Source organism: Artemia sp. Qi Xiang Cuo, chromosome 1 (assembly GCF_049724085.1).
Source record: "Artemia sp. Qi Xiang Cuo chromosome 1, ASM4972408v1, whole genome shotgun sequence".
In the NCBI taxonomy this organism is placed as follows: domain Eukaryota; kingdom Metazoa; phylum Arthropoda; class Branchiopoda; order Anostraca; family Artemiidae; genus Artemia; species Artemia sp. Qi Xiang Cuo.
The window spans coordinates 88,467,307-88,490,449 of NC_142794.1; the positions used below are offsets into that span (position 1 = coordinate 88,467,307).

Below are 23,143 nucleotides of genomic sequence, written 5' to 3' on the forward strand. Positions count from 1 at the left end.
TGAACTAAAAACGAAAATAAAATAAAAATTAATTTTTTCAATTTTTACGTCACGTTGTTCATTAAATCATATATGGTTATTAGTACGCAATAGGTTTTAGATATTACGTCATGTCACTTATTACGTCATATATGGTTATTAGTAGATAATCGGTAAAATATTCCTTCTTTATTATAATTAGCCACCAGTCTCTTCGGAGGCGTGGGTTCAAATCTTATCGCTGGTATACGATTATGTTTAAAAGATTGCAGTGTGAAAAGACATCAAAAATGCAGTTTTGGTGGAAAATTTAATTCTCTTTTAGAAATAATTTATTTTAGTTACAAAATGTTTTTAACCCACTTAATTTCCTTTAAAATGAGCTATTGAACAACCCTCTACGATGTTCCAGTGCCAAGCTATCTCTGGAAACAAAGAAAAGAGAGAAAAATACCCCGTTTAGGCAGAATGTTGTAGTAGCTGCCACTTTTCTTGATTTTCAAGCCAATATATTTCCCTTGCTGTTCAAGTCAAGGGACAGAAATTTTACTATACAGGGGTTTCGGACAAGGCGGTTCTAATGGTGTACTTTTTGTTTTGATCTGACTCCTTTTTTAGGAGTAAGGGGTTTTTATATTTCTTAACATTGGAGGTGATCTTACTAGGTTGCTAGCTACCGCTGCAACCCGGAAAATTCCTAGTAACAAACAGGAAAAAGCCTACGGCTTTTTCCTCTTTGAAATAATAAGAGACGAACCTCAAAAAATCAAAGGGCTAACTAATTCCAATATGTGCAATGGTTTTTTATCCCAATGATCGTCTTTTAATGTAACTTCAAAATTCAAACATCTTTGAAAACAATGCAGTATGAAAACACATCAAAAATGAAGTTTTTGGACAAAACTATTTTATTTTTAATTACAAAAAGCACTAGATGTAGCAATTTCCTTTAAAATGAGCTATTATACAGCTCTCTATGATTTTCCAGTGCCCAGCTAGCTGAGGAGAAAGAAAAAGCTTTCAGTTAACATGGGCTAGGTTTCGTTCTTTATTGTATAATATAAAACTATGACGACATTCAATATTTATCTAGTAGGGTTTCAGACAAGGTAATTCTAATGATGTACTTTTGTTTTGATTTGACTCTATTTTTAGGAGTTTTGTTATATTTCTTAGCATTGGACTGATCGTCTCTTACTAGATTGCTAGCTACTGCCTTAACCCAGATTCACATATATATTTATTTATGAGAGGCAGCCTGACCGAGTGGTCCAAGGCACTGGTGTTAGCCACCAGTCTCTTCGGAGGCGTGGGTTCAAATCTTACCGCTGGTATACGATTATGTTTGAAAGACTGCAGTGTGAAAAGACATCGAAAATGCAGTTTTTGGTGGAAAAATTTATTCTCTTTTAGAAATAATTTATTTTAGTTACAAAAGGTTTTTAACCCAACTAACTTCCTTTAAAATGAGCTATTGAACAACCCTCTACGATGTTCCAGTGCCAAGCTATCTCTGGATACAAAAGAAAAGAGAAAAAAATATCCCGTTTGTGGAGAATAACGTGGTAAAAGTCAATTTGCTTTATTTTCAATCCAATATATTTTCTTTGTTATTCAAGCCAAAGGGCGGTAAGTTTCCTTTATAGAGGTATCGGACAAGGCGGTTCTAATGGTGTACTTTTTGTTTTTATCAGACTCCTCTGTTAGGAACTATGGGTTTTTATATTTCTTAACATTGGACGTGATCGTCTCTTACTAGGTTGCTAGCTACCGCTGCAACCCGGATATTGCTATCACCGTAAATGAAGTCTTTTCTATTATTACGACAGAGTCTACTTGACGCTTCTTCTTTGTAATGACTTAGTTCCTTGTACGAGCCCTCGACTTTTAGTAGATTAATATGTTGTATAATCTTACATTTTGATACTGCCTTATATACGCTATTAATGAAACAGTTCAAGACAGGAAAATGTGGAGCTAGTGCCCTTAGAGAACGCAAATAGCTCTGACATCCCTCATTTGGGCTACAGTATAACGAATGCCCATGCTTTCTTGTGTCCCTGTAATTGATTTCACAATAATCCAAGCCGCCAAGGTAGAAATTACCCACTTTGTCAGTTGAAAATTTTAATGCTATATTATTTTCAAGGATATCAAACAAAAATTGACATAATTCAATATCCGTCGGATAGAGCTTGCAGATATCAGGGTGACATTGCCAAGTAACCTGCTGCCCAATTTTTGGTTTTGAATGTTTACTCAGATTGTTATAGGTGACTTCAGCCATCATAATTTCCTTGTCAGATCTAGTTTTAGAGCATTTTTCAATAGTTGTCTCGTACTTTTCAGGACAGTTTGTTCTGCTACACAGAGAATTTTTTGCCAAATATTCAGTAGAACTAAAAGAACTGTTTAAAACACAGTTAGAAATGCTTTTTTCCTGAATCGGTGTTCCAGGAATTTGTTCTAAATCATTAGTCTTACAAACACATTTACTTATAACCCTAACAGGCTCATTTTCGCCATAATTGAAAAACATTGCTTTTCCTTCGCTGTTGATAGGTATGCTTGTATATATATTTTTATTGCTGCTACATAAACTGCAATTGCTCCTTCCAAAATTAATATACGAATTTTCCAAGAAGTACTCCTCTGTATATTCACTGTGTTGTCGAACATTTTCCATTGCATCTATAAACTGTTCCGCAGTTGCCAATCCATACCTTGGAAGCTTTTCGTTAAACTGACAACATTTCTTTTGGATATTACTATGAAGCTTTGCCAAAGAATTTCTAGCCGACTTTTCAACAGCATCCGCTCTTTCAAAGAGAATTTTAATCTGTAATTTTGAATACTTTTCGTGATCCCGATAAAACATGCGTAAAATGTTTCTCAATTTACAAAGATCAGCCTGCATTTTCGCCATCTTCTTGTATTTCTGAATGTAATTTTTCCCTTTGTCCTTATGCGTTCTTCGGTACAACCTCGCAGAGAATTTAATTTTTTCATTATAGATTTTGTCACCCCAGTAACGCTCCTTGATCTTTTGTTTGGCGGTCTCAATTTTTACTTCTCGATATACCTGGACGGTTGAATACCTTTGCTTTTGGTTTTTCTTATATTTGATGCGGTAATCTTCATCATTGTGATAACTCTCCTTGATCTTTTGTTTGGCTGTCTCAATTTTTGCATGTCTATAATCTTCATCATTGTGATAACACATCTCGCTGTTTTGTTTTGCTCTCTCAATTATTACTTCTCGATATGCCTGGTCGGTTGAATATCTTTGTTTTGCTCTCTCAATTTTTACTTCTCGATACGCCTAGTCGGTTGAATACCTTTGCTTTTCTCTTTTCAAGATACTATCTCTGTTGTTTGTGTAGTACTGTTTTTTTCAAATTGCGTATAGCTTGCTTCGATCTAACCATTACTCTAATCAAGAATAAGAAAATTTACATCTTTGTCGTTCTTAAGTAGTAATTATGACGTCACGGCGTAATGATTTTATTGACGTCATGGCGGAATGATATTATTTCATGACGTCATCAGAAACAACAATATAATTTCGTGTTTTTCTATTCACGTCATAGCTCTAATATAAAGCTCTGACGACATTCATTATTTATCTAGTAGGGTTTCAGACAAGGTAGTTCTAATGATGTACTTTTGTTTTGATCTTACTCTAATTTTAGGAGTTTTGGGTTTTTATATTTCTTAGCATGGGACTGATCGTCTCTTACTAGGTTGCTAGCTACTGCTGCAATCCAAATTATAAGAGGCAGCCTGGCCGAGTGGTCCAAGACACTGGTGTTAGCCACCAGTCTCTTCGGAGGCGTGGGTTCAAATCTTACCGCTGGTATACGATTATGTTTGAAAGACTGCAGTGTGAAAAGACATCAAAAATGCAGTTTTTGGTGGAAAAATTTATTCTCTTTTAGAAATAATTTATTTTAGTTACTATAGATTTTTAACCCAATTAATTTTCTTTAAAATGAGCTATTGAACAACCCTCTACGATGTTCCAGTGCCAAGCTATCTGTGAAAAAGAAAAAAGATAAAAGAAAAAAATATCCTGTTTGTGGAGAATAACGTGGTAAAAGTCTATTTTCTTGATTTTCAAGCCAATATATTTTCTTTGTTATTCAAGCCAAAGGGCGGTAAGTTTCCTTTATAGAGGATTCAGACAAGGCGGTTCTAATGCTGTACTTTTTGTTTTGATCTGACTCTTTTCTTAGGAGTTGGGGGGTTTTATATTTCTTAACATTGGAGGTGATCGTCTCTTACTAGGTTGCTAGCTACCGCTGCAACCCGGATGCCAAATATTCAGTAGAACTAAAAGAACTGTTTAATACACAGTTAGAAATGCTTTTTTCTTGAGTCGGTGTTCCAGGAATTTTTTCTAAATCATTAGTCTTACAAACACATTTACTAATAGGAGTTTTGGGTTTTTATATTTCTTAGCATGGGACTGGTCGTCTCTTACTAGGTTGCTAGCTACTGCTGCAACCCAAATTATAAGAGACAGCCTGGCCGAGTGGTCCAAGACACTGGTGTTAGCCACCAGTCTCTTCGAAGGCGTGGTTTCAAATCTTACCGCTGGTATACGATTATGTTTGAAAGACTGCAGCGTGAAAAGACATCAAAAATGCAGTTTTTGGTGGAAAAATTTATTCTCTTTTAGAAATAATTTATTTTAGTTACTATAGATTTTTAACCCAATTAATTTCCTTTGAAATGAGCTATTGAACAACCCTCTACGATGTTCCAGTGCCAAGCTATCTGTGGAAAAGAAAAAGAAAAGAGAAAAAATATCCCGTTTGGGGAGAATAACGTGGTTAAAGTCAATTTTCTTGATTTTCAAGCCAATATATTTCCCTTGCTGTTCAAGCCAAGGGACAGAAAGTTTCCTATACAGGGTTTCGGACAAGGCGGCTCTAATGGTGTACTTTTTGTTTTGATCTGACTCCTTTGTTAGGAACTATGGGTTTTTATATTTCTTAACATTGGACGTGATCGTCTCTTACTAGGTTGCTAGCTACCGCTGCAACCCGGATAATTAAAATTTCTTAGTGTGATTAAAATAATTTGTTTTAATTACAAAAGGTTTTTAACCCCATTAATTTCCTTTAAAATGAGCCATTGAACAACTCTCTACGATGTTTCAGTGCCATGCTATCTATTAAATTACTAACCTATACTATAATTAGGTGGCGCATAAAATTTAGTATAGGCAAGAGGTCGTTCTTTATTATAGTCTTCTAATGATCGTCCTTTAATATGAAATTTTCTATTCACGTCATAGTTCTAATAAAACTATGACGACATTCATTATTTATCTAGTACGATTTAAGGCAAGATGGTTCTAATGAGGTACTTTTGTTTTGATCTATTTTTAGGAGTTCTGGGTTTTTATATTTCTTAGCATTGGGCGTGATCGTCTCTTACTAGGTGGCTAGTAAGTGACGCGCCTCCGAAGAGACCACCAGTATCTTTGGAGGCGCGGGTTCAAATCCCACCACTGGTATTCGATTATGACGTCATTGATCAATCTTTAAAATGAAATATGCAGTTTTCGTAAAAATAACTGATTCTATTTTAAAGATAATATTTTTTAATTACAAAAGACTTTTAACCCAATTAATTTTTTTAATTACGATGTTCCAGTGCCAAGCTATCTGTGGAATGACTAACCTTAACTATAATTAAGTGGCGTATAAAATTTTCTTGATTTTCAAGCCAATATATTTTCTTTGTTATTCAAGCCAAAGAGTGATAAGTTTCCTTAATAGGGGTTTTGGACAAGGTGGTTCTAATGGTGTAATTTTTGTTTGGATCTGACTCTTTTCTCAGGAGTTAGGGGTTTTTATATTTCTTAACATTGGACGTGATCGTCTCTTACTAGGTTGCTAGCTATCGCTGCAACCCGGAAAAAAAACACATTGTGCCCACATCGTTCTTTACTCAGGCAGTGCTAGTGCGTTGCCTATGATAATACACTGATTACACACAGGAAAAAGCCTACGGCTGTTTCTTCTTTTAAATAGTAAGAGACGAGTCTCAAATAATCAAGTAGCTAGCTAATTCCAAAGGTATGCAATTTTTGTTATTCCAATGATCGTTTTTTATTGTAACTAGGTTTCAGCCATCTCTACAGCCATGATACTATTGGAAATTACATAATCCCTATTTATGTTTTAGTTAACATGGGCAAGGTGTCGTTCTTTATTGTACATTGTGCCCACATCGTTCTTTACTCAGGCAGTGCTAGCGCGCTGCCTATGATAATAAACTGATTACACACAGGAAAAAGCCTAAGGCTTTTTCTTCTTTTAAATAGTAAGAGACGAGTCTCAAATAATCAAGTAGCTAGCTAATTCCAAAGGTATGCAATTTTTGTTATTCCAATGATCGTTTTTTATTGTAACTAGGTTTCAGCCATCTCTACAGCCATGATACTATTGGAAATTACATAATCCCTATTTATGTTTTAGTTAACATGGGCAAGGTGTCGTTCTTTATTGTATTAGGCAGAATGTTGTAGTAGCTGCCACTTTTCTTGATTTTTTAGTACTGATTTTTTAACTTGTGTGTAGCTTGCTTTGATCTAACCATTATGTATTCATGAATGAGACCATTTACAGTTTTGACGTTTCTTATATAGTAATTATGACGTCACTGCATTAAAAATACAGTTTTTATTGGAAAAATTTATTCTCTTTTAGAAATAATTTATTTTAGTTACTATAGATTTTTAACCCAATTAATTTCCTTTAAAATGAGCTATTGAACAACCCTCTACGATGTTCCAGTGCCAAGCTATCTCTGGATACAAAAAAGAAAAAAAAAGAAAAAAATATCTCGTTTGGGGAGAATAACGTGGTTAAAGTCAATTTTCTCGATTTTCAAGCCAATATATTTCCCTTGCTGTTCAAGCCAAGGGACAGAAAGTTTCCTATACAGGGGTTTCGGACAAGGCGGTTCTAATGGTGTACTTTTTGTTTTGATTTGACTCCTGCTTTAGGAGCTATGGGTTTTTATATTTCTTAACATTGGACGTGATCGTCTCTTACTAGGTTGCTAGCTACCGCTGCAACCCGGATATGGACTAAGGTTCGTTCTTTCATGTAAAACTAGCAAAACATTTTTTAAGCCTGATGAAGATTTAACTAATGTGTCAAAAGTAAGGTTGCAAGTCGACGATTTTGTTTTGGCCTTATTATAATTGGTATGGTGAAATAATAATACGCATATGGCTCTTAAATCATACTTCTTTATGGTTCAATATGGTCTAGTGGCTAGGATAGTTAACTTTCACTTAACAGGCTCGGGTTCGATTCCCGGGGTTGGAAAATTTTTAACTCTATAATCTTCGAACATTTGAACCTTTTATAATTTATAATGATGCATAATATAAATACTGTAATCTTAACTATAGTGAAGTTGCGTATGCAAGTTAGTATAGGGAAGAGTTCGATCTTTATTATAACTCTTTACCGATTCAATTTTACGCGGCGAAATGTTAAGGGTAATTGTCCGGGGTAAATTTACGACAAGATGGAATTGTCCAGAGGATATTTCTATGGGGAGGGGGATTTCTCCGTGTAGGTGGAGCCAGGTATCCTGACGTTATTTGAAAAAAGATCAGACAAAAAAACAAGTTTATTCAACTGTTTTAAGTTTTAATATTGCTCCTTTCTTTCAGTTGAATTTGCTTGTTATATTTTCTTTATTTAATGAAGCTTAGAGACAAACAATTTTCTAAAGAAAATGGAAAAAGTATGTCAAATAAATTAAAAGTATTTAAAAATGAAAAAAGTAAGTAGCAACAAAATAAACATGATAAAATAGCCCACTTATATAAACTATTTTTGCTCCAACAAAATCAGATAGAAAAAACGTTTGTGGAAAGCTGGTTCGGGTTTACTCAGTCACAAATTAGAACTTATATTTTCCTTATTATGGATCACTATCTATTGATGGCAGCCAAAAAGGGGGCAACAAATATTTTTCCATGGTTTTTCCCTATTCTGCTTTCTTTCCTTTGGTTTCCTTAAAATTACTTTATAGTCCCAAACTTCCAGAGAGGCCATGCCCCCTACCTGTTCTTCTCGTTACCCATGTTAAACTTGCCTGTCAACCCTCTCCAAACTTTAACCTTATTAACCTTAGCCGTTTTGGATAGGCTCAGGATCTAAGATTTTCCCTATTTCTAGTGATAAATCATGCCTGAACCAAATGGCTTCGAGGAGGAGGGGAGGGAACACTAAATCCCTAGAGGCAATACTAGTTTCACAACAACAAAAATTTCTAAATTTTGACGAGTGTTGAGCGGAGAAAACCGAAAACGAACGCGGAGGGGGGAAGGTGGCTGATCACCCTCCAATCTCATCAACGTCTCCTCAGTTTATCTTGAAAGTTTCAACTTAATATCCTGAGCGGTTCCTTACATATTGCTGATATTCTCTATTCAAAACCAACAAGCACACAACGTTTTGATTTTGTTCAGCCTCCCTCTCAACGGACTTAGACGTTTAACCCCAGAAAAATTCTCCCCAGTAAATACCCTCCCTGGAAGATACCCCCTTTGCCCCCGGAAAATACCCCTGCGGAAAAGACCTCCAGCTACCCCCCCCCCCCGGAAAATATTCCCCTGGAAAATACTTGACGTGAAAAATACCCCCTGGAAAATACCCCCCCCCCCCCCCCGTGGTAAATAAGGCTTTCCAAATTTGAGAATTTTATTTGAGTTTTTTTTCCGTAGGGGAAAGAAGTTTTGGTACTTGTGAATTATGGGCAATTCACTCAAGTTTACACTGTGTAAAACTCGAGAACAAACTGGTTTCTTCGTTATTTTTTTTTCAGCTTAGCGCAAGACCAGACAAAGACAAGTAACAGAATATATGGAAATAAACAAAATATATCCATAAATATTTCTCACAACTCTATTTTTTTAAACAATAAAAATTTTAGCGCAAAGAATGAGATGGTGAGGAGCAGACAGCCCCTTTCGATTTAGGAAAAATTTCTGTTTATTTTAGGATTCAATGTCTGACTTTAATTTTAAATAAAAAAACTTGTTTTTTATTTAATTTTTGAGTGTATGTAAAACAATCGTACCTAACCCCAGTGCAACAGAGACACACCCCCCTCCCTTTGTTTGCCTTACCCGCTAACAAAGATCGCCCATCATTGCCTCAATGAAGTACAAAAGAGGCAAATCAGCTTGATTTAATCTAGTACTGCATTGGTGTGCCATTACTTCTTTTACAATTGTATAATCTAAAATATGGTTATTCATACTTTTAAACTGGAGCTTGAAACCTCCACGGTAGGGTTCTCTGATATGATGTATCTGATAATTATATTTTCAATAAGATCTTGTGCTTTTTTTTTGGGGGGGTCCCCTTTTTCAAAAATTAAGCAAATCTATCATATTTTTGGTTTTGTGTGTGGAACAACAAAGTGAAAGAATTTTATATATCTTGAATCAGTATAAAAGCAAATACTGCCGGTGTAGTAATTAAACAAAATACTGACAAGAACTTTCCACACTAATATTCCAGATTCTAAGGTATATACAAAATGTGACTATTTTTAAACAATCTTATAAAATATATTTCTCGTTTTAGTTTTGAAATAGAATTTAGAACACAAAATTTTCTCAGCCTTCGTCTGTCAAAGAAAACGTTGAAACGATTCACCCTAGGGGGAATAAGCTAATAGATACCATAAGTTTCCAAACTCACGGAAAGAGAGTTATATATTAAGATTAATATACATCTTTGTTCCCAAATGACTATCACTAGTTTTATAGATTTTAAGAACGGCTTTTTGTTCAACGATTTCAAATAATCAAAAATTTCGTTTCGCAATAAACCTTTAGTCTTAGGACGAAACAAATTGATACTAACCATCTTGAATCAGTATCATATGGCAATTTTTTTTCACTAGGAAGCTTTTTTCTAAAAAGTGGTTTTTACCATTTGGTTACTATGGGCTGTTGAGTATTATACACAAAATCTGGTACTTTTGTAATATATGCCATTCACTCAAGTTTATGATTTGTAAAACTCGAAAACAAATTGGTTTCTTCGTTAACTTAGTAACAAATTTGGGCTATAGATTTTCACATTAGGGGGAGGGGGGGGGGGTAAAGTAAAATGGGTCAGCATGAAAAATGTGTTAGGTAGTATTATTATGTATTAATTAACTAATATTTTTTTTCTGACTTCAAACTGCCCATAGAATTTACCCCCCTTCCTTTATGTGCAAATCTATATCCCAAATTTTGTATTTTTCATCTACTCCGTCACTTGCCTTTGTTTGTCTCTCGCGCTAAGCTGAAAGGAACTAACGAACCAAAAAACTTTGATTTATTCTCCAAAGCCCTTAAAAACAGTAGATTAAATCTTTGTCACGAGATGAGCAATATCTTAAAAACCTGTTTATTACTGGCGGCTTTGTTATTTTGAAGTGGTGTATCATTTGTGTGTACATCTTTCATAAGTGCCGAAAAAACTTCGTTACTTTTCACTCGAATTCACTTTTCATTCATTATTTTCTGAGGAAATATCCTCAGAAAATACATCTTCACTGAAGAAAAATTATTCCAGAAATTTTACTACCCACTGAAAATTCCTTCAGGAAACTCCATCCCCCTCCGGAAAACTTCCCCGAAAATTTGGTCTTCGTTTCACAATAACAAATACTATCTGTAAGAAATGGACTGATTATTCACCTTACAAAGGAACTTGATCTTCTACAATCGTTAATTGGTTTTTTAGTTAGAGAGGGAGGGAGATATATATATAAGTAAAATTTAATCTCGGTGACTCCTAGGTTACATTCAGCCAACAGATAAATACAGAATTAGTTCTAAAGTAGGGAGGAGAGAAGGATGAAGGTTGAAGTATAATCTCAAATGACGTAACAAGGATATTTTTTTGGGGGGAGGGGGGAGGGCAACAGAAACAAAAAAAAAAAAAATGTCAAATTGATATATACTCCCTTATGATTTCTGTGGCCATTTCTGGTGTACGCTGTTGCTAGGGAAGTAAAGAGTAGTACTAAATTCCAAAATGAGCAGAATTTATTCCTAGTGTCTCGTTTCTTAGAGATTTGGCCATGCATATGTCAACGAGAGCAGTCCAGAAGGGCGTTTGGGACTAAGGCTAGTTGTTGGAAAGGGTTCCATCCCAGGCATGGTCGAACAACCGAAAAACAATAAGAAAATAAATTAAAAAAATAATTTTTTCAACGGAAAGTAAGGAGCAACATGAAAACTTGAAAAGACCAGAAATTATTTCGTATATGATTGGGTTTACCCCCGAGTCATAAGTAGGAAACCACTGTTGACTCCAGTACGAATTTTGCGCGTTCACACTGAATATGAGCATGACAATGTTATTGATTTACGAAGGGAACCAGATTTCTGGGAAATTGATTTGCATAATCGATGGGGAATTCTAATGTATTATGAGGGGATTAAGAAAAAATATGGCTTCTCTACTTTGGTGCCAGAGATAAATTAAAAATATATATTTAAATATGATGTCTCTGATATTTAGTGTTAGAGATAGGTTAATTTTCTTTTAAAACCTTGATAGTGTAACTAGGAACACCTTAGATTTTTTCAGAAATTCAAACGAGATACAAGACAGTTTTAATATGTTTAACGCTTGAAATGGTTGTCTGGGAATTTTAAATGTGACATCGCAATGGGATGCCAAAACAAAAGGAACATTCTGAAATTACTTTTAGGGGATTATTTGGGCGAAAACAAAATAATCAATATTTTAGGGATTTTTGGGTGAAACAGTTTGAGACATTTTAGAGGATGATTTGGGGTGAAACTCTGTGGTCGTTATAATACACAAGTTCCATTTGAACAGTGTTGTAAGGTCCCCTAATTTTTTTCCGTTCATAATAAAAGGTTTTCTGTCAAAAGTAGCAATTTTTCCGATGACTTGGCCATTCTGGCGGACTACATGGAGCAGTTGCTGGAAGCGCTTCGAATCCTGCGAGAAGAGGCTGCAAAAGTAGGACTGCAGATAAACTGGACTAAAACGAAAATTTTGGCCATTGACCCATCCTCTCCTGCTGCCAATCCTTCAGGTAGCCTGGATAGCACCACTAGCATCGAAGTTGTCGAAAGGTTCACCTAATTGGGCTCCATAATTTCTTCAGATGGCTCGCTTCTTTCTGAACTACAAGCGAGAATATCCAAAGCGTCTTCTGCCATGGGCAGACTGAACCGTCACCTCTGGCGAAAACCGAACATCAGTCACACAACGAAGCTGCGGATTTTCAACGCCCTCGTCGGTTCTGTGATGCTCTATGGAGCTGAGACGTGGCAAGCTTCAGCCGCAACCCTCAAGGCAATTGATGTTTTTCAGTCGAAGAGCCTGAGGAGGATCGAAGGTCTACGATGGTTCGACTTTGTCAGCAATGAGAAGCTGCTGCAGCTCACCAAGCAGTCTCGGTTATCGACCCAAGCAGCCGAGCGAACACTACGATGTTTCGGACACCTACTTCGAATGCCTCCACACATACCTGCGAAAAAAATCCATGACTTCGACCCTGTCAAAGCCGGTTGGAAGTAACCTCGCGGCCGACCAAAGAAACGATGGTCTGACAGCCTGTCCGAGTTCCTGGCGATGGCAAATATCAGGTTGAGCGATGTGCAAACGCTTGCCATGGACCGAAGTGGATGGAGGAGGCAGACGTCACTCTCTACGCCGAGCAGCGCCTGGCAGGAGACATAAGTCAAGTAAGTCAAAGGTTTCGGACAAGGCGGTTCTAATGGTGTACTTTTTGTTTTGATCAGACTCCTTTTTTAGGAACTATGGGTTTTTATATTTCTTAACATTGGACGTGATCGTCTCTTACTAGGTTGCTAGCTACCGCTGCAACCCGAAAATAATATAAACCACCTTATATCAGTTACTATGGGCCAGAGATCGTTCTTTACTGTAATTAGACACCATAAATATTTTTGCAGTTTACATAATAAGTTTAGCGATTCTCGACTGAAAACTAAAATAATTGCAATTATGAGACAATAATATGGAGATATGTACTTTACGGGTTACAAACCAAAAAAAGTTTGGTTCCAGGATACAATAATAAATTTGAACGGAGATGAAACAATTTTTCTTCCAGGAGGAAACTAATTTTAGAATTTTCATGTATTTTTGTTGTTTAAATTAAAAAATTACTATTACTGATTAGGCATCATAAATATTTTTGCAGTTTACATAATAATTTTAGCGATTAAGCCAAAAAAGAAAATTTTGGTTCCAGGAGTTTCGGTTACTATTGAAACAAGTAGCTATTATTACTATAGAGTTCATTACCATGAACTGTTTGATTGCTTCAAAATTCAAATATTCTTTTGAATAAAATTCTTCAAAATTCAAAATTCTTTTGAATATTACTATGAAGTTTTGCCCGAGCCCTTCTAGCCATCTTTTCAACAGCATCCGCTCTTTCAAAGAGAATTTTAATATGTAATTTTGAATATTTTTGCCATCTTCTTGGACTTCTGAATGTAATTTCTAACTTTGTCCTTATGCGTTCTTTGGTAAAGCCTCGAAGAGGTTGTAATTTTCATTATAGCTTTTCTAACCCCAGTATCTACCCATTATTCTGGTAGCAACTTTTTTCTTATGTTTGTTTTGGTAATCTTTATCATTATCATACTGTTCCTTCCTCTTTTGTCTAGCTTGCTCAATTATTGCTTCTCTATAAACTTCATCATTGTGATAACGCTCCTTGATCTTTTCTCTAGCTTGCTGAATCGATGCCTCTCTATAAACTTCATCATTGTGATAACACTCCTTGATGTTTTGTGGCTCTCTCAATTTTTACTTCTCGATAGACCTGGTCGGTTGAATACCTTTGCTTTTCTCTTTTCAAGGTGCTATCTCTGTTTTATGTATAGTACTGTTTTTTAACTTATGTGTAGCTTGCTTGGACGAACCCATTATGTAACCATTAGACGGAATGAAACCATTTTTCTATTGTGGCCTTTTATATAGTAATCATGACGTCATGGCGTAATGATGTTTTTTCATGAAGTCATGGCGTAATGATATTATTTCATGACGTGTTCAGGAATAACAACATAATGTCGTGTTTTTCTATTCACCTTATAGTTCTAAAAAAACTATGACGACATTCATTACTTATCTAGTAGGGTTTCAGACAATATGTAATATTCGAATGATCGCCCTTTAATGTCATTTCATGCTATATTATTACAAACAGGAAAAAACCTACGGCTTTTTCTTCTTTGAAATAGTAAGAGACGAGCCTCAAGCAATCAAGTAGCTAACTAAGTCCAATGTATGCAGTGGTATGTTATTCCAATGATCGTCTTTTAATGTAAACAGCCATGATACTGATGGGAATTACATAATCCCTATTTATGTTTCAGTTAACATGGGCTAGGTGTCGTTCTTTATTGTAAAAATTTTCTTCCAGGAGACAAAAAGCAAAACTAATTTTAGAATTTTCATGTATTTTTGTTGTTTAAATTAAAAAATTACTATTACTGATTAGGCATCATAAATATTTTTGCAGTTTACATAATAATTTTAGCGATTAAGCCAAAAAAGAAAATTTTGGTTCCAGGAGTTTCGGTTACTATTGAGACAAATAGCTATTATTACTATAGAGTTCATTACCATGAACTGTTTTATTGCTTCAAAATTCAAATATCTTTGAAAAGAATGCAGCATGAAAATACATCAAAAATGCAATTTTTTTGACAAAATTGTTTCTACTTTAAAAAGTATTTTATTTTTAATTACAAAAGTGACAAGATGTTGCAATTGCCTTTAAAATGAGCTATTATACAACTCTCTGTGTTTTTCCAGTGCCCAGCTAGCTGAGCAGAAAAAAAAAGCGGAAAGAAAAAAATATCCCGTTTGTGGAGAATAACGTGGTAAAAGTCTATTTTCTTGATATTCAAGCCAATATATTTTCTTTGTTATTCAAGCCAAAGGGCGGTAAGTTTCCTTTATAAAGGATTCGGACAAGGCGGTTCTAATGGTGTACTTTTTGTTTTGATCTGACTCTTTTCTTAGGAGTTGGGGGGTTTTATATTTCTTAACATTGGAGGTGATCGTCTCTTACTAGGTTGCTAGCTACCGCTGCAACTCGGATTCCAGTGCCAAGCTATCTCTGGATACAAAAGAAAAAAAATATCCCATTTAGGCAGAATGTTGTAGTAGCTGCAACTTTTCTTGATTTTCAAGCTAATATATTTCCCTTGCTGTTCAAGCCAAGGGACAAAAATTTTACTATACAGGGATTTCGGATAAGGCGGTTCTAATGGTGTACTTTTTGTTTTGATCTGATTCCTTTTTTTTAGGAGCTATGGGTTTTTATATTTCTTAACATTTGACGTGATCGTCTCTTACTAGGTTGCTAGCTACCGCTGCAACCCGGATTCTGAATGTAATTTTTCCCTTTGTCCTTATGCGTTCTTCGGTACAAGCTCGCAGAGAATTTAATTTTTTCATTATAGCTTTTGTCACCCCAGTATCTACCCATTATTCTGATAGCAACTTTTTTCTTATGTTTGTTTCGGTAATCTTTATCGTTATCATACCGTTCCTTGCTCTTTTGTTTGGCTGTCTCAATTGTTGCTTCTCTGTAATCTTCATCATTATCATACCGTTTCTTACTCTTTTGTTTGGCTGTCTCAATTTTTGCATGTCCATAATCTTCATCATTGTGATAACACATCTTGCTGTTTTGTTTTGCTCTCTCAATTATTGCTTCTCGATACGCCATGTCAGTTGAATACCTTTGCTTTTTTCTTTTCAAGATGTTGTCTCTGTTTTTTGTATAGTACTGTTTTTTTTTAAATTACGTATAACTCGCTTAGAAGGCATCTTATTACAAAACAAGAAATAAAATTTTCATTTAATTAACACTTCTTATAACTCTTATAACTCGTAACAAACTGGGGAAATCAAGTTGAACACTCCCTAACATTGTACTGGAAGCAAAACACATCATCACTCCGACAGTGAACAACCATATTACTGTTAATTTGAAAGTTGCTTAATCTCTTTGTGTAGGTGCGGTAAGAAGCCTGTATAGGACATCCCTGTATTGTTCATATCTTGAAAATCCTCAACTAAGAACCGCTTCATGATTATTTCCATTTTGTCTTGGGGCTTTGCAAAGGTCATCTTCATACTCCTAGGTCTTTCATCAAGGATTTGATCTACAACACTTCTCACCCATTCTGACATTGGGTTATCTAACTCAGGAAGGTGGTCAAGTTGCTCGAAACGTAGGCCTATTTCATTGAACGAATTGACTCCTAGCACATCCCTTAGCCATTCGTTGCTGACGGCACTACCAATCCAAATAAACATATACACTCCATTTTCTAAGATATATACCGCGTCTTGTTTCATTCTATCATATGAGCATCGAATTGGTGCTGGGAATGATGATCCCTCGTTTTTGTTTGGATCTTGCATTTGGTGAATGGGTAACAGCCTTGGGTAGAGAAAGAAAAGGCTTGTTCTTGCGTCCATTGTCTGCGCAATATGCATAGCCAACGCACGATCATCAATCACTATATCCAGGGCACCAGACAAAGCATCATTTTTAATCAAACACATAGAAAAGAGAGGCAGCAGTTTCAACTGCTCGGGCAGGATGAGTTGTACAGTATTCGTTTTGGTATTTGTGTTTTTCCTATAGTTGGCCAAAATCTGAGCAACACGTTTAATCATATTTTCTCGAATGCCTTTTGGTGATGAGTCCAATATCGTTGACACGGCTTGCTTTAACATTAAATTAATAAGGGCGTCTGAATCTACCAGTTTATAAACGTCTGAAAACTGGTTTACAGTGGGCAGAGCCAAGTTGTGAATTCGCACCCTCCTTTTCCCATCTAGGCTAGTGTAAAGAAATGCCAATTGAAAATAGGCCTCTTCATCCTGAATTTTGTCTTCGTATTTGATTTCCACAGTAATTGCTTTATTACTGTCCATAGCCCCCATTTCAACATCACTGCTATTGGACATGAAGTAACTTCCATAAAAGTTACACGGGTTTAAACCTGTTGACGTTCGGAGCCTCATGATCACATCAAATGCCGAAGTGAAGCGCACACTTCTCACACAGTCTTCAAGCAATCTTTGACCATCTTTCTCAGCTAAGAAGTAAGAGTACTTGTACACCGTTCCACCACTCAGCCTAGAAATTTGAGCCAGAGTTGCCACATCAATAAAACTTGGGTTTGCTAAATACAGATCAACGCCAACTCCCAATTCAGCGCATTTTTGAGCCAAATCATTGTAATATGTGATTTGAGGTGCAAGGATATTTTTCTCTTTATCTGTCCCTAGTAGCTTTCTGTCATCGCGAACTTTTAAACCTCCTGGCTTCCCAAACTCAGGTAAAGTTGATTGAAAAACCAGCAGTTTTCCATTCTTGTTACTAGCAGTCAAAGCCTTCATACCAGCTTCGATGGCTGGGCCCAACATGGCCTGAGTTCCTTGGTCTTCAGTATACAATTGGGGTATCAATTTCATTAACTGATCTATTTTATTTTTAGCTTGAATTGGATTAACAAGGAAAAAATTGGCTTGAGGGATAAAATTTTCTAGCAAATCAGACAGGGCTATCATTCTAGGGCGTGCATGTGAAAAATCCCAAAAATGGACTTCATCGCTGAATGTAATGAAACCAATGTCAACCAAAGTATCATCGTTTTCCCGAGGTATGTTTTCCAAAATTTGGTTCATGTATGAACACAAGAAGGTAACTAGTCCATTCTTCATATTGTTATATGAAACATCAATTACGAATATAAAAGCTGGATGGTTAGGTAAAGTGCTCTCTCTGCAATACTCTTTCGAGACTAAAAATTCATAGCTACCAAGGAATAATTCAGGACGTTGATATTTATCAGTTCTTTCCCCTCTGTTATCAAGGTATGCCATGTAGTCTTGCGGTACGTCCGAGATTCCCTTACATAACGGACAGGTAAATCTTCGGCCTCCATCTACAAACTTCATGAAGGGTGACATGTATGCTTTGCATCTGACGCAACGAGGGGGACCTGTTACACTAAAATCAACAACTACGGGTGAAGTTTCATCTTCTTTAAGCTGCGCAAGTGGACTAATTATGAGTCCCAGAGGAATTAACGTCTGCTTCACCAGATCTGGCGAGTTGGGAATGCCATAGAGAGTGGATCTTATAAATTTTGGGTTACAAATTCCTTTATCAACTGCACTGAAGTCTGTGGCAGCTAGAGGAGGAACAACACCTTTAGAATCAGTTTCAAACGGTTTTCCACTATATTTCTCTAAATCTTCACGCCAAACAGCAGTTGTGTTGGGAACCATATCCGGGTCTAATCCTGGCGGCTTTTGTTGTACATACCCCGTGGGTCCAGCGTACCCAGAAGACACTCCTTGATATGCGCCTGGCTGCTGATAGCGTCCAGGAGGCACTATTCCAGGTTGAGGATAGCCTGGATGGGGAATTTGAGCAGGCCCACCAGCCTGATGGAATTGGCCTTGCACAGGATAGCTTCCAGGCTGACTGGGCATACGTTGCTGCGGCAGAGGACGGATTCCCATCTGCTGCATCGCCTGAGGCTGTGGTGGCATACTTAAAGGCTGTCCTGCAGCAGTAAAAGTTTTCGCAGGGGAGGAGGCTAAGGGTTGAATTCCAACGGGTTCCGCGGGTCCAACACCAATATTTGACAGTTGATTTGATGTTGGTTGCGTGGGATATTGGGAAGAAATGCCAAAATAACCCTGAGGCGTATTGACGGTTGGGGTTCCATAAGACTGTCCAGGCTTGGTCGATGGCAAAGGTCTTTGGGGACTGGATACTGGAGAAGGCCGAGTTGGCATTCTTTGAAATGGCATCCCTAATGGCCGTTGAAACTGTCCTGATATACTTCCAGGAGTAGACGCCATCCCAGGTGTGATTGGCATCCGCTGGGGAAAAGTAGGGCCAGTTGGGGTAATATTGCCACTAGCCGTTCCATTTACATATCCCTGTGTTGGTACATTGTTTCCCATATCATTCAATTGGGTCATTTGTTGAGAATTTGACATATTTTGCATTTGTCCTGTCAAATTCATTAATGGTGCTGGTCTAATACCAGGCTGCCCCGGTAACTGCAAAAATAAAACTAATTTTTAAATTTTCAGGTATTTTGTTAATTTGAATGAAAAGATTAAAATTATTGCTCAGATATCATAAATATTTTTGCAGTTTACATAATAGCTTAAGCGATTCTAAACTGAAAAATAAAATAAATATTAAAAAATGGAATTTTTTGGTCTGAAAATACATAGTCAATCCCACATCGGGTAGTTAGAACCTAACCAAAAATAAAACTAATTTTAACATTTTAAGGTATTTTTCTAGCTTGTATTGAAATATTCAAACTATTGCTCGGATACCAAGGATATTTTTGCAGTTTACACAAGCTGCAAAGATCGCACAGGCTGATCTTTGTAAATTGAGAAAAATCTTACGAATGTTTTACCGGGATTACGAAAAATATTCAAAATTAAAGATTAAAATTATCTCTGAAAGAATAGATTTTGTTGAAAAGTCAGCTAGAGATGCTTTCGCAAAACTTCATAGTAATATCCAAAAGAAATGTTGCATGTTTAGTGAAAAGTTTCCAAGGTATGGACCGGCAACTGTGGAACAGTTTGCAGATGTAATGGGAAATCTTATACACCACTTTGAATATATGGAGGCATAATTGTCCTTACTTAGTTTCAGCTTAAATTCGATGATCGAGCCTTTATGTAAAAAAGAAAAAAAAAGAAAAGAGAAAAAAATATCCCGTTTGGGGAGAATAACGTGGTTAAAGTCAATTCTCTTGATTTTCAAGCCAATATATTTCCCTTGCTGTTCAAGCCAAGGGACAGAAAGTTTCCTATACAGGGGTTTCGGACAAGGCGGTTCTAATGTTGTACTTTTTGTTTTGATCTGACTCCTTTGTTAGGAACTATGGGTTTTTATATTTCTTAACATTGGACGTGATCGTCTCTTACTAGGTTGCTAGCTATCGCTGCAACCCGGAAAAAAACACATTGTGCCCACATCGTTCTATACTCAGGCAGTGCTAGCGCGCTGCCTATGATAATAAACTGATTACACACAGGAAAATGCCTACGGCTTTTTCTTCTTTTAAATAGTAAGAGACGAGTCTCAAATAATCAAGTAGCTAGCTAATTCCAAAGGTATGCAATTTTTATTATTCCAATGATCGTTTTTTATTGTAACTAGGTTTAAGCCATCTCTACAGCCATGATACTATTGGAAATTACATAATCCCTATTTATGTTTTAGTTAACATGGGCAAGGTGTCGTTCTTTATTGTATATTAAATACCTGTCTAGATCTGCTGCACCTGATTGACGAGCAAGTTCCGGAGGAATGTAAGATCTGTGCATCTTTGAGCCACAGTCCTCTTGAGAGCCTTGCACAAAATGGTCATTTTTGTGGCTGTTGCACTCATCCTTCCACGACCCACGACATATCACACATATCCAAGTCTCTGTACGATTTTTTGCTATATCCTTTTGCTTAAGCCATGAAATCGCAACCTCTGAAGTTATGACAGTACTTCCGTAGCCACATCTGGTATTTGTCTTTTTTGGCGGATTTGTTAAAGAAACATTTAAAAGTCGTTTTGTGGGTGTAAGTACTAATCTCTTTGGTTGATTTATAACAGGCACACTTAAAATAGGTTTGGTGGGGGGTAAGTGTTAATCTCTTGGTAGGGGTACTCTCTCTAACTACTCTGTCTTTAAGTCTATTCACAGTGACACACAAAAAAATATCAGAAGAACACAAAGGTAATGTGTTTCCTGTAAGGGGTTTCTTGCAAATGTAAGGGGCTTCACATGAACCTAAGGGGTTTCCAATGAGGTTTTTATTTGGTGAGGTTGGAGGACTCTCTTGAAATACCTCATTAGTTTGTACAGGAGAACTCCCTCTGTTAAACATCTCATTGGATGACGCTGAGGTTTCGTCGATATCAATCACTGATTCAGCTTGTGGGGCTAGCAGCCCTTTCGGCAAATGAGGCAGGTTATAATCGGTGAGTGTTCTCGACGACAGAGGTTTAGAAGTACGGAGGTTCAAGGAGGTAGCCCGTACTTCTGACTGATAATCCTCTTCAATGGACCTCCAATGTGTATACAGACCACGCATATCTGAACGACCGGTCCAAATTGGACCGTCATTGAAGACAAATTCCTGTAATGTAACTGGGTCAAGATATTTTTCTAAATGTTCCTTTATTATTTGGATTCTGGTTTTATCAAGTGGTTGGCCTATGATAGAACTATTTATTTGACCCTGGTTGCTATTTATTGGGTTTTCTTCACACTCTGGTAAAATCACACTGTGTGTAGGCCTAGCTACATCCTGATTAGGCCTAAGTTCTGTTAACCTACTAAAATCAATGTTTTGGGCATTCCACAGGAAAAGTTGGCTTTTCCTAAATGCATTTATATATATCTCTCGAGTCATTTTTTTCCTAAAGATATATGGAAACTGTTGACAAAAGGTTGTCTTCTTGACCAGTTTTGGAGGGCCATACTGGATGATTTCAATACTATTGCCATTTTCTGCCACGTGTCCTTTCGTCCAGACTTAACCTAACCTAAATATTTCTGTAAAAACAAATCACTCATTTCGGCAAGGAAGTTGCCACAGTATAGCTGAGAGTAATCTCCTTCGACACTGAATGATTCGAGATCAATGCACTCTGTTGTAACGATCAATCTTAATATTAATCTTTTCCCAGTCATAAGTGAAATCATACTGAATATTCAGTTTATCAGCAAGATTTCTGAAGATATCAGTTAGATATGAATAATTTGGAGCTTCTGCAAACTTCATGTTTCGGCAGTAGTTCAAGTACAAACCAAATTCTGTTGGTATGCTTTCACATAGAGTAGATATGCTGGTGGACTTTTTAGATTTGTATATTTTGTCTAATAAGTCTAATTTTGAAGTGGCTTTTAAGTTTTGCCACGGAAGATAACCCTTCACAAAATGTACCAATACATATCCTAGGGATTCAAGATCATCTCGGCGGCTTTGTTCAAGACCTTCATGTGCATTTAAAGAAGCATACTTAAGATTTCCTATTTTATACTTATTGCACTTCACTTTTATCTTTAAGTCTTTAGAATACTGTCTTGTATAGGAAAAACTAGTAAGGAAAACTTTTTTAACGTCTGTATAGTCTTTTATACCCATAGAAAAACTACTTGGATGAATGTTCTCATGAATAAAAAATTTAGAATGAACATAGTTTAGTCTTTCCAGCATTTGATCAGCTAGAATCAAGATTGTCTTGAGGCTAAACTTCAGACTACAAGACGTAAACAGTTCTTGTAGTGAAGGTCCTAAAATATTCGTTACCAATACGTTGTACTCATTCTCCTGATCACAGCACTTGACTTCAGGTACACCATTTTCAGTGTCTTGAAGTGTCTTGGAATTATCGATGTCACGAATTACCTCGTTTTTTTCCTTAGAGCCCAACTTGATAAGTACATCTTCGTTGCTGTCCATGTCTTTTGCATAGTACGTATGACAAACATCGTTGCGTCGAATTTTTACAACTAGACGATATTTCCCTAAGAGAATAGTTTCATGTTCAGGTGCCTCAAAAACTTCGATTTTATCTAATTCTGGCTCTTTTTTCGTCCCTTTCTTTTGACTCATTTTTCGCATTATAAATCAGACGATGTCTTGTCAGTACTTAAAATCATTCTCATAAAAAATGTGTCTCGGAGTTAGAACGTAGTAAAAAAAAACAATTTTTTTAATTTTCAGGGTTTTTCTAGTTTTAATTAAATAGTTAGAATTATTACTCAGACACCATAAATATTTTTGCAATTTGCTTAATAACTTTAGCGATACTGAACTGAGAACTAAAATAAAATAAAATTATCTTATCGAAAGATAAACGTGTAAATATTTTATATTCATTTAATACGTACTATACAATATTTATACACAATCTAATTAAAAGACGATCATTCGAAGAACATACCATTTCATATATCAGACTTAGTTAGCTGCTCGATTCCTTAAAAAAAATCTCATTTGTCAACTAAAACTAGAATCATTC

At 36.2% G+C, this 23,143-nt stretch overlaps 2 pseudogenes; both read right to left on the reverse strand.

Moving 5' to 3' along the window:
• Nucleotides 1-16,037: 16,037 nt before the first annotated feature.
• LOC148956886 (protein transport protein Sec24C pseudogene) lies at nucleotides 16,038-21,207 on the reverse strand (annotated as a pseudogene).
• Nucleotides 21,208-21,756: 549 nt separating this feature from the next.
• Nucleotides 21,757-22,734, reverse strand: LOC148956887 (casein kinase I pseudogene; annotated as a pseudogene).
• Between the last annotated feature and the right edge of the window lie 409 nt (nucleotides 22,735-23,143).